This window comes from Glycine soja, chromosome 1, assembly GCF_004193775.1.
Source record: "Glycine soja cultivar W05 chromosome 1, ASM419377v2, whole genome shotgun sequence".
Classification (NCBI taxonomy): domain Eukaryota; kingdom Viridiplantae; phylum Streptophyta; class Magnoliopsida; order Fabales; family Fabaceae; genus Glycine; species Glycine soja.
This window is the reverse complement of record NC_041002.1, coordinates 20873659-20886699: the sequence shown is the minus strand read 5'-3', so window position 1 is coordinate 20886699 and position 13041 is coordinate 20873659.

The window sequence follows — 13041 nt, the reverse complement described above, 5'->3', positions numbered from 1 at the left end:
ATCTGTAAACTCTATAATAAAATTATCTGTCCCTGATGAATGCTCTAAAGCATGGCTTCAAAGTGCTGAGAATCTGTCTAAGCTGGGACAAAAGGAGCTGCTGAAGTGGATGCTGGAGTAGGAGCTGCAGAAGTGGAAGGAAGCTCAGCTGGCCTTTCCCTCGCCCTCTTAGCCCCTTGGATAGAAACTGTTAGATCCTCGGGATTGCAACAGTTCTTCTTGATGTTGGCCAAGTTAATGACCGGGCTAAGGCACTCAAAAGTAAGGCTATCAAAGACAACCCCTCTGGCTCTAAATAATGCGGTGATCAGAGCAGGAAACCCAAGTCTAGAAGTGTTAGACTGGGCTATAAAAGTCATCTAGCCAGAAATAAGAGCTCCTATGTTCATGTCCATGTGAGAGACTAGGTCAAAGATCAGCCAAGCTGTATCCACTGTCAGATCTGAGGTATGTGATGTGGGGGCCAGGTTGGAGTATGAGAGAACACTCCACACCTGAGCTAGAGTAGTCAAATCCTTCCTGAGAATCTTCCCAAGATAGCCCTCAGTGTTCAAGATGAACCCTCTGCCTGGTATGCATAAGGCAACCTTAATTTCTCTGTAATCTGTGGGCAACCTGCAGTATCTGGAGTATATTGGTAAATTTTCACCTTCTGCCAATACCACAGGTGTCTCCAAGAATGTGTTGAGACTGTCAGCATCAATCTTCACTAAATGGCCTCTAACTCTATAGTGCTTTGGTGAAGGTCCCTTAGAGCTGTATAAGTTTGCATAGAAATCTTTCACCAAAGCCAAGTCTATGCTCCCATCAACCAAATTGGTGAGCCATTTATGGAAATTACGCCTCTTCAATTCAGTTTTAAAATCATCTAGCTCAGTGTGATAGAGCTCTACCTTCCTCTCAGGCAAGATGTTTCTCCCCAAGACATTATCTGTGTACCGGTTCCAAGCATCTAAGGAGGAAAATCTCCTTGTATCATATTGTGTTGTGGGTCTTGAACCAATACTTTTGTGTTTCCTAGAAGCCATCTGTATATAAAGGAACCAAATAGTTAAACAGGATACAAGTTGTTTAAATTCAAAAACTGAAAAAGGTACTGGCGGCTTAGCGAGACATGGTCCGCTTAGCTGGCCTTCACAAAAAACACACTGCCGCTCAGTGATAGGTGTGGCCACTTAGCGAAAGTTGCAGAACTTCAGCTTCTTCATAATTGGCTTAGTTGGCGAGTGCCCGCTAAGCCTAATGGCTACTGCAAGGATTTGCGCTAAGCTCCTAAATGGCTGCGCTTAGCGGCAATCATACAATCAAAAAAATACACTAAGTATGGGAACTTAGCGAGCGGGGCTCGCTTAGCTCGATGGATGCTGCGATGAAATGAGCTTAGCTTAGGAAAGCTTGGCTTAGCACGCGGTTATCAACAAAAAATTGACTAAGTTACCTGGGCTTAGCGATTCAGCCTCCCTTAGCCACAGGCATCTCAGCAAATGGATGAGTGTTCATCCTTAAAAGATGAACTCGCTTAGCGCGGTAAGCGCGCTTAGCGAGTTCTTCAAAGAACACCTATATTCAATGAGTACTAATGAACTCGCTTAGCGCAAAATGCTCGCCTAGCGAGTTCATCGCGTTTTCCAGAAAATGCAGAAAACACAGTTCATTTTCTTGCACTTTTCAAGCCTCTAAAAGGCATATCAGACATGCAATGTTCCCAAAATAATCAATACCATACAACGTATATAAAGGTCCTAATCTTAAACTATTTCTAAAAAAGCATTAAAACCCTAAAAATCTAAAGCTAAATGTGAGGTTTTCTACCCTAAAGTTCAGACAAGAAAAAGAGAAAAGGGAGTAAGGAACTTACTTGTATCGTTGACGCTTTGTGATTGGAAGTAGATAATGCAAAAAGAAAGCACAGATGCAAAATGTCCAAAATTTTGGAGAGAGAGAATGCAGAGAAGAAGCTTGCGAAATCTGGCAATTGTGAGTGTAACTGCCGTTACACTTACTTAAGCAGTTTTCGACACTGTCGCTTAGCAAAACGCTGCGCTAAGCGAGCTAGAGAGACGTTTGGTTTCTCAGCGAGGCTCGCTTAGCAGATCTGCATGCTTAGCCGATGTTTCAAATTCAAAATCTTTTTTTTTTGGTTCACAAAAGGCTTGGCTTAGTGCTCGGATAAAACTGCTTAGGGAGTTATGCAGATAAAAAAACCTGCAACTCTTGCTAAGTCGGGCTCTGTGTCGGCTTAGCTAAAATGATGCATTTTAAGTACAAAGGAGAGACCACTTAGCTGATAATGAATCGCTTAGCGCTTACATTACCGCAAGGAATTCAGCTTAGCCACCATGATTGGCGCTTAGCTCCATGAACCCCAGTACTGGTGACAAAGGTTGGCTTAGCGAGAGGGTGAAAATGAGCACTTCAAAACTTGCCTAATTATCCTGAAATTGAGAGAAAATGATTATTAAATACACAAAATGGGAGTACTACGTATTTATTACCTATCTTTAACAAAAAGTAATTATAACACTACAAAATAACCATAAATTGGAGGAGTTTGATACAATTTATACAAGTTTCATACATAAAAGTTAGTCATATTCACTGACTAACAATTAGTAGAACTGTGTTTCTATGGATAACCACTCGGGTATCTCCGCCTGCCACCTGACTTCATGGGTCGGGATTAATAGAAAGGGTTTGTACGGATAACCACTCGGGGTATCTCCGTCTTCCACCTGACTTCACGGGTCGGGATTAACAGAAAGGGTTTGTACGAATAACCACTTGGGGTATCTCCGCCTGCCACCAGACTCTCAAGTCGAGATTAGTAGAACTGTGTTTGTACGGATAACCACTCAGGTATCTCTGCCTGCCACCGGACTTTATGGGTCGGGATTAACAGATGTTGTCTTCTGCGGATAACCACTCGGGGTATCTCTGCCTGCCACCTGACTTCTTGGGTCAGGATTAGCAGATGTTCTGCTTTTACAAACAATCACTTGGGTATGTCCGCTTGCCACCTAACTTCACGGGTCAGGATTAGCATAACTGTGTTTGTACGGATACCCACTCGGGTATCTCTCCCTGCCACCTGACTTCAAAGGTCGGGATTAGTAGAACTGTGTTTGTACGGATAACCACTCGGGTATCTCCGCCTGCCACCTGACTTTATGGGTCGGGATTAACAGATGTTGTCTTGTGCGGATAACCACTCAGGGTATCTCCGCCTGCCACCTGACTCTCAGGTCGGGATTAACAGAAATGGGTTTTGAGACTAAAAAGTCTCGACCGGAAGATGCTACCATCTCCAGAAAGGGTGCTGATGACCACATTGGTCTCTACTTGTCAATCGGACTTGGGGTCTCCAAATGATGAGGTGCAGATAATCGTAAGGTGTTTCCGCATGCAACCGGACTCACAAGTCACGATAGCAAATGATGGGGTGGTCGACAAAAGCAGGGCTTTTGCTCCTACATATCCTCAATTTGTGATGAGGAACTTAGACCTACGTAGTTCTTGCAAGCGGCGTGAGACTAAAATAGTCTCAGCGTTCATTCACTAAAATGCTAACATGCTTTAGTAAAGAAACAAAAACCTCGAACTGATCAGAGCAACATATAATTTTTGGAGAAAAACAATGTGTCTATTGGGGAAGGAGAGTACGCTGATAAAATTTTCCCATAACCACAAATGAGATTTTGGATGTTAGCGTTTCGTTTCTAAACGACCATTTAGAGGAAACACCGGGTCCAACCGAAATAGAAAGAAACCACTTAAAGTGTATCAATCTCACACAAGCAAGTGTTTTATCCTAATTCTGAACCATAGATATGTCATGACTTGATTTTGCAAATCATTTCCTATCAAATCAAAGATTACATGCGTGATCATGGATCAATAGGATTTTTTTGGGAATAGTTTTGTTGGTGGGAAATTTGGCTCTGAGCGTTTGGGCATTTTCCTTTTCTGTTTTTGTTTAGTGCGAGGCATGAAAGTCGCCAGCGCACAGGATTTTGGTTGGCGATCAAAGGGAGAGGACCACTTCAAGTTGTGGTTTCCTTTCTTTTCTTGTTTGCTTGTGACAATTCTATATTGTTCAGATATTGTCTGGTCCAAAGACCTTTCTGTATATTTCTTTTGTTTTCTTCCGATCTTTGATCGGAAATTTTTCCTTCTTTTTTGCTTTCTTCCAATCTTTGAATAGGAATTTTCTTTTGTTGCTTTCTTTCGATCTTTGATCTGGAACTTTCTTCTTCTTTTGTTTTCTTCCGATCTTTGATCGGGAACTTCTTTTTCTTTTTTCTGTTTTCTTTCGAGGGCGAGGATGGACATTCTCACCCTAGGTCAAGGTTTATGGTGAGTTGGGATTTTGGCTCAAGGCTTGTAGAACGGCTGGACATGATATATGCCAGGGCGTTGGTTTGGCCAGCGGTTCAGGGTTAAAGAGATGTCTCACATTATTTCAATGACACACATGCAACAATGATGAATTGGAAATTTTATGAAAAACTGGTCATGCATGCACCCATGTGGACACTCAAGCGTCAAGTTTTTATGGTCATGTGACACTAGGGCTCAGGATTCATTTTCCTTATTTAAGTCAACCTAGTGTTTCCAAAACATTTTCTTTTATCAATTCATGCATTCATCCGAGTCCATTTTGGGCATTCGGGAAAATTTTCACATCATTCACCCTTCAAGTGCATACACATTTTTTTCACCAAAAACTGGTGTTATGATCAGTGAATATTTTTTCAAAGAAAAGCTGGCAGTTATTTCTTTTCAAAAGCATGTTGGCTTTTCAGCCGAAAGATATATTTTTTGTTCTTGTTTGTTTTTGTTTTTTTTTTTTGTCAAAAGATTAAAAACAACTTGTAACCTGGGCACAGTTGATGCCCGAGATCACATTTTTTTAAAAAAGGTGTGCGAACGAAAATGCACAAGACCTACACATTTTTTGTGTTTCATACAAATCATCGTAAAGTTAGTACGACCATATGCCCAAAGCAATAAATTACTCACAATGCGACAAATAATTGCTTGTTCAGTTTAATCACAATAGACACAATAATTGGAAGCAGATAATGTCAAATAAAAAAATAACTGAAAGCAATAATGAAGGATAAATCACAAGTTTGGCGATTCCGGTCGTATGGCTCCACCTCCTCCAAGGAAATCCGAAAATTCATCATCCCTCGGCTGCCCCTGTCTTTGTCTGAGGAATGACCGTCCCTCGATGGCCTCGAAACGCTACTGATGTTCCACACTCTGGAATTGGTGTTTTTCGAAGCCTGTGTCGGCTTGTGGGGCTGCACTGGAACTCTCTTCAATGGTGCCCTTCCTGGACCTCTTCACGGGGAGCTTCTTCGCAGCCAATTCTAGGTTGCCTCCTAGTTGCACTTCTTTAATGTCTTGAGTCAGATGCGTGATGACTTGTCGGTCACGGGCCTAGTACTTTCACTTACCTTTGGCTTTGGACTTGGTCGCCTGCTGGTCGGCCACGTGTCGTAGGCTACGCTTCAGCCTTTGAAGATGAGCTGAGGTGGACTCCGGAGGTGGTGGCGGTGCGTCTGTTGCCCGCTGCTGGCCGCCCTCAGGCGGTTGTGGTGCCTCGCCCTGTGCCTGCCTAGGGGCGTAGTACTTCTCGATGAAAGCCTGGTTAATGGGGGCCTGATGATCAGAGCTGGGAACCCTAGGGCCCTGTTGGACTTCTCCGGGTCCATGGGACTCCTCATAGGGGGCGCGATCCCTGCAAATAGTAGATGGCATCAGAAATCAGTCGAGCCACATGCATACTTACCTATGTCGTGACGACACAGACCAACTAATACTTCCACAGGGGGAGATCGGCATTATGGTCGCTGGGCAGAATGTTGCTAAGTAGCAACGTCATCCCTATCTATGTAAGAGTGGTCATGTTAGTGCGCATGATCCGCACTCGTCTCCTTGCGATGGTCTGAGCAACATCTTGCCCTGATATGCATAGTAGTTGTGTGATAGCCTCCTCGTCAAAGCTGGAGACCTTCCTCTTCCTCTGGTTATGCTCGCACATTTGGCCCTCCTCCAAGATCAGGGGGGTGGCCCAGGAACTGATAAAAGGAAACTACCGGCCCCTCACCCGAGAGCGCAACTCTTGGTTAAGCATTAAGGGCAGAGGACCTTGAGTTCCCTAAAGGCGCGGATGTGGAGCCCTCTGAAAGTGAGGACGTGTAGCCCTCTTAAGGCAAGGGCGTGCAGTCCTCTAAAGGCAAGGACGTGTAGCCTGCTGAAGGCGAGGACATAAAGCCCTCTGAAGGTGAGGACGTGCAGTCCCTTGAAGGTGAGGACCTGCAGTCCTCTGAAGGCGAGGATGTGAAGCCCTGTGAAGGCGAGGATGTGCAGTCCTCTGAAGGTGAGGGCGTCCAGACCTCTGAAGGCGAGGACGTGCAGCTTTCTGAAGGCAAGGACGTGCAGTCCTCTGAAGGTGAGGACGTGTAGCCCTCTGAAGGCGAGGACGTGCAACCCTCTAAAGGCAAGGACGTGCAACCCTCTTAAGGTGAGGACGTGCAGTCCTCTGAAGGCGAGGACATGCAGTCCCTTGAAGGCGAGGACGTGCGGTCCTCTGAAAGCGAGGACGTGAAGCCCTCTGAGGCGAGGACGTGCAGTCCTCTGAAGGTGAGGGCATGTAGCCATTTGAAGGCAAGGGCGTGCAGCCCTCTGAAGGCGAGGGCGTGTAGCCCTCTGAAGACGAGGGCGTGTGGCCCTCTAAAGGCAAGGGTGTGTAGCCCTCTAAAGGCGATGGCTTGTAGCCTTCTGAAGGCGAGGAAGTGCAGCCCTCTTAAGGCGAGGACATGTAGTCCTCTGAAGTCGAGGGAGTGCAGCCCTCTGAAGGCGAGGGTGTGTAGCCCTCTAAAGGCAATAGGTACCAGTACCCAAGGGTCCACCCTTATGAGAAAGCAAGAGATTGACTCATCGAGAGGGTCGATCATCCCAAATTCAAAAGATTGGACATTAGAGGTAGGAAATCTATGCAGTTAACATGATTTTTAGGGATGCAGATGCATGCAACCTTTGTCTTGAAATGCGGTAAATGCAGACTTCGTATGCAACAATGCAATGTCATGGAAAGTTGTACAATGTTCATGACATTCTTTCCCTATTTTGTGATTTTGATTTCATTTTTGAAAGAGGTGATAATTCATGCAACCTCATCCTATCTTTTGCAAATCTCTTCAGGAACTCCCTCAGAGTGTATGTCCTATTTGGTTTACTCACTTGACAATTTTGGAGTGACGACAATGGAGCCGTTTAATCAATTCATCAAAATCCCAAGGTTTGTTCCCCTCTTTTTCATTTAAAAACATTGATGGGTGAGAACTTTTTATCTGCCCCTAGGTTCGCTTGAGGCTCATGCACGGTGCCCCTCATTGCCCCAGTGTAGGGCTTTGAGGCATCAATCGTTGTCTTTTGTCATGACCTTGTAGCAAGGAACCTATTGGGCGAGAATTTCTGATTTGCCCCTAGGTTTGCTTGAGGTTTATGCATGGTGCCTTTCATTGCCCCAATGTAGGGCTTTGAGGTATCCATCGTTGTCTTGTTTTCACCACCTTGTAGCAAGGAAGAATGAAAGAAGCGGTTGATTCACGCAAAAAGAATTTTTCAAGGACGAGAAACAGTTGAAGGACTTTTCAGTTGACGGATTAAGCAAATGACTCCTATTCTTGATAACTTACTTCTCTCTCAAAGAGACAAACTTTCAGGAATGATAAAATTAGGTCACATGAATGTCTATATTTTTACTTGAAAACACAGTCAATCAAATGCTTTTTTCTTTTTCTTTTTGAACTTTTTTGCTTTACTCGTTGTTTACGGCACCCTCACCAAATGTGTAGCACGAGTAATTTCTAATTGAATGGTCTTGGAAGTCCAAACTCAGGAGCGCAAGTTGCTTAAGCAAACAAACCAATGGCTTGCACCCACATTCCAGTGGAAGCAAAGATGTAATTACGAGAGGATGAAGGACAAAGATGTCAAATTTATCCATTTTATTTAGCATTGTAACTGTGGTTTACAATAATGGCATAAACTTGAAAATCCTGATGAGTCATTAGAGACATCTAACAACAAATTTCAAAATTGCCCCATGTGGGGTGTCACTTGTCAATGTTAGGATTCACAAGCGATTCTCCTCAAATTTCAGCCAGTCCGCATCAATTAGACTTTGCACCTTACGCTTCAACGTCATACAGTGCTCAATGGAATGTCCTAAAACTCCTCCATGATATGCACATGTTGTGTTGAGTCGTATCCTCGAAAAAATGGAGGTTGAGGAACCCTGGCAGGGGTTATGGCTACCATTGCATTATCAAGTAAATATGGGAGCAAGTTAGCATATGACACCAGAATTTGGGGTGAATCCTACAAGCTTTTTCGCTGCAAAATTTATTTCTTGGTTGGTGTTTTGGTTTGTGCTTGGCATTGGGTGTGCGGCCAGCAAACTTTGTGGATGATTTAAGGATGGCCTTTGTGGATGACTGGGTGGTGGGTAATGAGAAGGGTTGATATTGGCTGAGTAATGATGTTGTTGAGCTGGTGGGAGATTTTCCATGTAGGAATGACAGTCACAGCATGGGTTTCTCCTTCATTCTCACCCTCTTCATTTGCCCTAATTTTCTCATTCGTCCAAGTAGGATGATTAAATTTGCCTCTTTTTAGACCTACCTCAATCCTTTCGCCGGTGCAAACTAAATTAGCAAAGCTTGAAGGTGTGTAGCCCACCATCTTTTCATAGTAGAACACTGGTAATGTGTCTACTATCATGGTTATCATCTCCCTTTCCATCATTGGGGGTGCCACTTGGGCTGCCAGATCCCTCCACCTTTGGGTGTATTCTTTGAAGGATTCATGCTCCTTTTTGCACATGTTCTATAGTTGCATCCTATACAGATACTGCCTAACGAAGGCAACCATTAGGTCCTTCCAAGAATGGGCTCAGGAAGGTTCCAAGTTAGTATACCAGGTGGCAGCTGCCCCAGTAAGACTTCCTTGGAAGAAATATATTAGCAGTTTCTCATCTTTTGCGTATGCCCCCGTCTTCCGACAATATATCTTTTAGATGGTTCTTGGGGCAAGTAGTCCCCTTGTACTTGTCAAAGTCTGGCACCTTGAACTTGGGAGGGGTGATGACATTGGGTACTAGGAACAACCCTTCAAGGTTAGCTAAGGCATAATGTAACACCCTGATATATATATATATATATATATATATATATATATGCTTGATTATATTTGTTGCGTTATTTTTTATCCGTAATTATTTTTATGGAGGTTAATTTAGTTAATAAAGGAGTGTGGGTAGATAAGGATCTAGCTTCTCAAAGAAGCCACGAGGAAGCTTCTTGAGGAAGCCTCTTAATGAAGCTTCTTGAGGAAGCTACATGAGCTGCCTTGGTAAAAACGTTGCCCATCCTTCGTTAACCGTTGGATCTTCTCAAAATTTGGTCTGTAGCTTCACAAGAAACTTGTCCATGATCTGACCATTGGGATCTTTGAGAAGATGTCTGGAGTGTGCGTGAAGCTTCCGTTCCCGAGAGCATTTCTCATTTAAGCATTTTAGCCTTTGCTTTCGTGTAGCTTAGGAAAAACACCATTTCTTCTTCTTTCTTTCTTCCAAAGCCATTTCTAACATCCCAAGCACTTTCTCCATCACCCACAGCCACCATTAGCCACCACAAACCACCCTTGTTCTCTGTTGAAACCCCACACCAAGAGGAACCCTTCAATCGAAGCGGAATCTTCCAACTTGGCTCGCGGTTTCGATAGAGAACGAAACCCTAGTCTGACCTTTCATTTTCCTTCGAGGTAACCATGGTTCTACACTTGTTTCTTGTTAGTTTCAGCTTGTCTTTGTATCTTTTCTAACTTTGGAACCGTCATTGCATGTTTTACATTTCCTTTGAAAAACCCTAGAAAAAGAGACTTGGTAAACGTTATCTTTTTATGAAATGCATGTTATTTTCGTAACCTACACTGAACCCCGGTCACATTGGCGTGGTCGGAATTTCCAAATGATATCCCTTTGTAAAACCCGAAATGCTCTCAGCTCTTTCATGAAGTAACGTGGGTGTTTGACCCAAAGCATTGTTGTTAGCTTTGTTTTCTAAAAATCCATATTAAGTCTCCTTCGTTTTGGCATGGTAGAGGCTTGCGTGGAACCAACGAGCAAGGACGAAGAAGAAATCTTCAAGTGACGCGACGAGGAACCTGCAGGGTAGCTCACAATAGGTGAGGGGAGTTTATTATAAAATTTACCATTTTAACACCATAGCTAGGGTCAGGGAACCTAGCTATGAGGATATTTGCCTGTCCCTGTTGCATGCTGAATTTTCTTCCAAAAAAATTATGTTTTTTTAACTAATGGGATACGATATAATTGTCCTTGATTTGAATGCGAGTTTTCCAAAAAGGAATAATGTTTTTAACTAATGGGATGAGATATAACTGTTATTGATATGCATTATGGTTTTTCAGGAGAACCAATGTTTTGACGAATGGGATGCGATATATATATGTATTGTGATGAATGATATTGTTGTGTTTGCTTGATTTGTGTTGTTTGAAGACCTGTGAGTGTGAATCTTAGGCATGAAAGAAATATATATGTGCGAAATGCGATTTGTTGTTGATGTCGCTATCGAGGATTTTAATTGATATGTGATGATAATGATGATTATGATGATATTGATTTGAGAGGATGTTGTTAATAAAGACCATGTCAACATGAATTGTTATTATGGATGAATATGTGAAAATAAAATGAGGTTGTTGTTGTTGTTGATAACATCATTGAGATGAGATGATATTTATGTTGAGAATGACATGGAAATGGAATTTTCATTGATGTTGGAAATGCATTGGCATGTGCATGTTGTGTATGTTCGTGGGGGGCACTGTGCACTAACCTTCCAGGGTCTTTGGCACTAGCTTTTGGCCACGTTCATACGTTGGATGTTGTGTATGTTCATGGGGGACACTGTGCACTAACCTCCAGGGTCTTTGGCACTAGCTTTTGGCCATGATCATACGTCGTATGGAGTGTATGTCATGGGGGGTAGAGTGCACTGACCTTGTCGGATGGCCCAGACGTGGGTAACTAGCGTGGTTAGAGAATCTAAGCATTTATGAGGGGATGCTTAGGCGCTTTAATTGGTCCATGGTCTTTGGCACTTACTTTTGGCCGTGATCATAGCTCATACGACACAGGAAATAGAGTAACTGTGGCCAAGTGTACTTTGTACTAGGGGGCTGTCACTTGGTAGGGAACACCTTTGGGCTCCCAGGCTGATCACCTATGGGAGGGGGGCTGTTACGTGCACAACCGGGTGGTCTCGACAAACTCAGCATAGTTCCCTAAGTGAGAGTGTCGTGTGGACACGATTAGGCTATTTCTTGAGATTTGGTTGTTGTTGGTACGTACCACATTGCATCTGAGTGTTGAGTCAGGTGCATGCATCATTTTGTGCAGTCTTGATTGGGTCCATGGATGGATGATGAGTAATTGTTGGATATGGATGATGAATATTTGTTGGATATGAGTGTTGAATAATGGATGTCGTGTACGCTCATCATGTTTGCCTATGTTCCTTGCTATTTGTGGTTATTTGGAATTGGTATTGGTTCTTTTTATAATGAACTCACCCTTGTAATTTTGTATCGGATGGTTGATACCTGTGATGATCACGAACATTGTTCATGGGAGCAGAATGACAGCAGCAGGGTGCAGGAAGTGAAATTCTGGTGAGGAGCCGCCGAGCTGACGTGATGACGTTGGCATTATTTTAGGAGGGAGTTGTGTTTTGTGATCAACTCCTCTGTAGTTGGTTTTGAAGTTTTATTTTATTGAATCGAAGATGTAAAACTTGGATTTTAATTATACTTATGAACAAATTTAATTTTTGTTTATGTGTATGACGTGTACCGAGTTACTGTTTCTATATAATTATGTATATTCACGTAAGTAATGGGGTGTTGCTGGATGAATGCATGCTGTGACAAAATTACTTTGGTTTTCATGAGCAAAATTAAGGGAGTTCTTTTATAAAAAATTGAAATTAGCGTATATTAGAGTGTGGATATCGTAGCGACGAGGCGGGTCGTTACACATAATCTTTGCTTCCTTCAACGACCTTTAGCATTTCCTCTATCCGGTCCAACTTTCCATTTTCAACCATAGCAGGAGGGGCTCTTCCCACTGCAAAATGCAAGGGTTGTAGTTGTGGGCGAAAATGAGGGCCCTCCGAAGTGTTTGCAGGGGTATACCACGAATTGTTTGCCCTTCAGTGGCACATCCGAGGCAAGGCTCGAAGTCGGTTAGATTGTGGTGGGGTATATCATATGTCTCCCCCATGGGTTGAGAGACATGTGCATGACAAGGTTGTCGGCTCTTAATGAGTATGGGAGAGGGAGTTATTGACATCCTCACCGGGAGTGTATGCCACATTGGGTGGTGTATAGTTGGAAGGCAAGCCATATGGCGCGAAGGCGTGCTTGTTTTGAATTTGCACACAATGGGGGTCGTCCGTACTTGCCAACTCTTTGCCTCTCACATCCGAGGTTGGATGACTTATTTGATTGAGGCCAGATGGGTGAGTCAGGTCCACCTCAGCAATGCAGCCGTATTGACCTCCATTATCTCCTTCATGCTCATAATGGCCTCCATCATTGTGGCCATTTTCTCTTTCATGGCCTTCATGTCAGCCTTGATCTGTTCTTATACCTCCTCTACTTCACCCATTACTCTAGCTCTAGCACAGGTTTGGTAAGGGCACCGTAAAGCGCGTTCTTTTGGTTTGATTACAATGATTACAATTTGGTTTTCAGGGAAAGAATGCAATGAACAATGCCACCAATGAAAAGCATGGATGTATGTGAATGATGCATTGTTGAAGTATTGCGATTTTTAGACAGGACATGGGGTTGAATCAATTTAGATTTTCATTAAAACAACATGGTCCATCGCGTCTGGTCAAAGTGAAATTGGAAAAACATTGACATCAATAGTCCTCA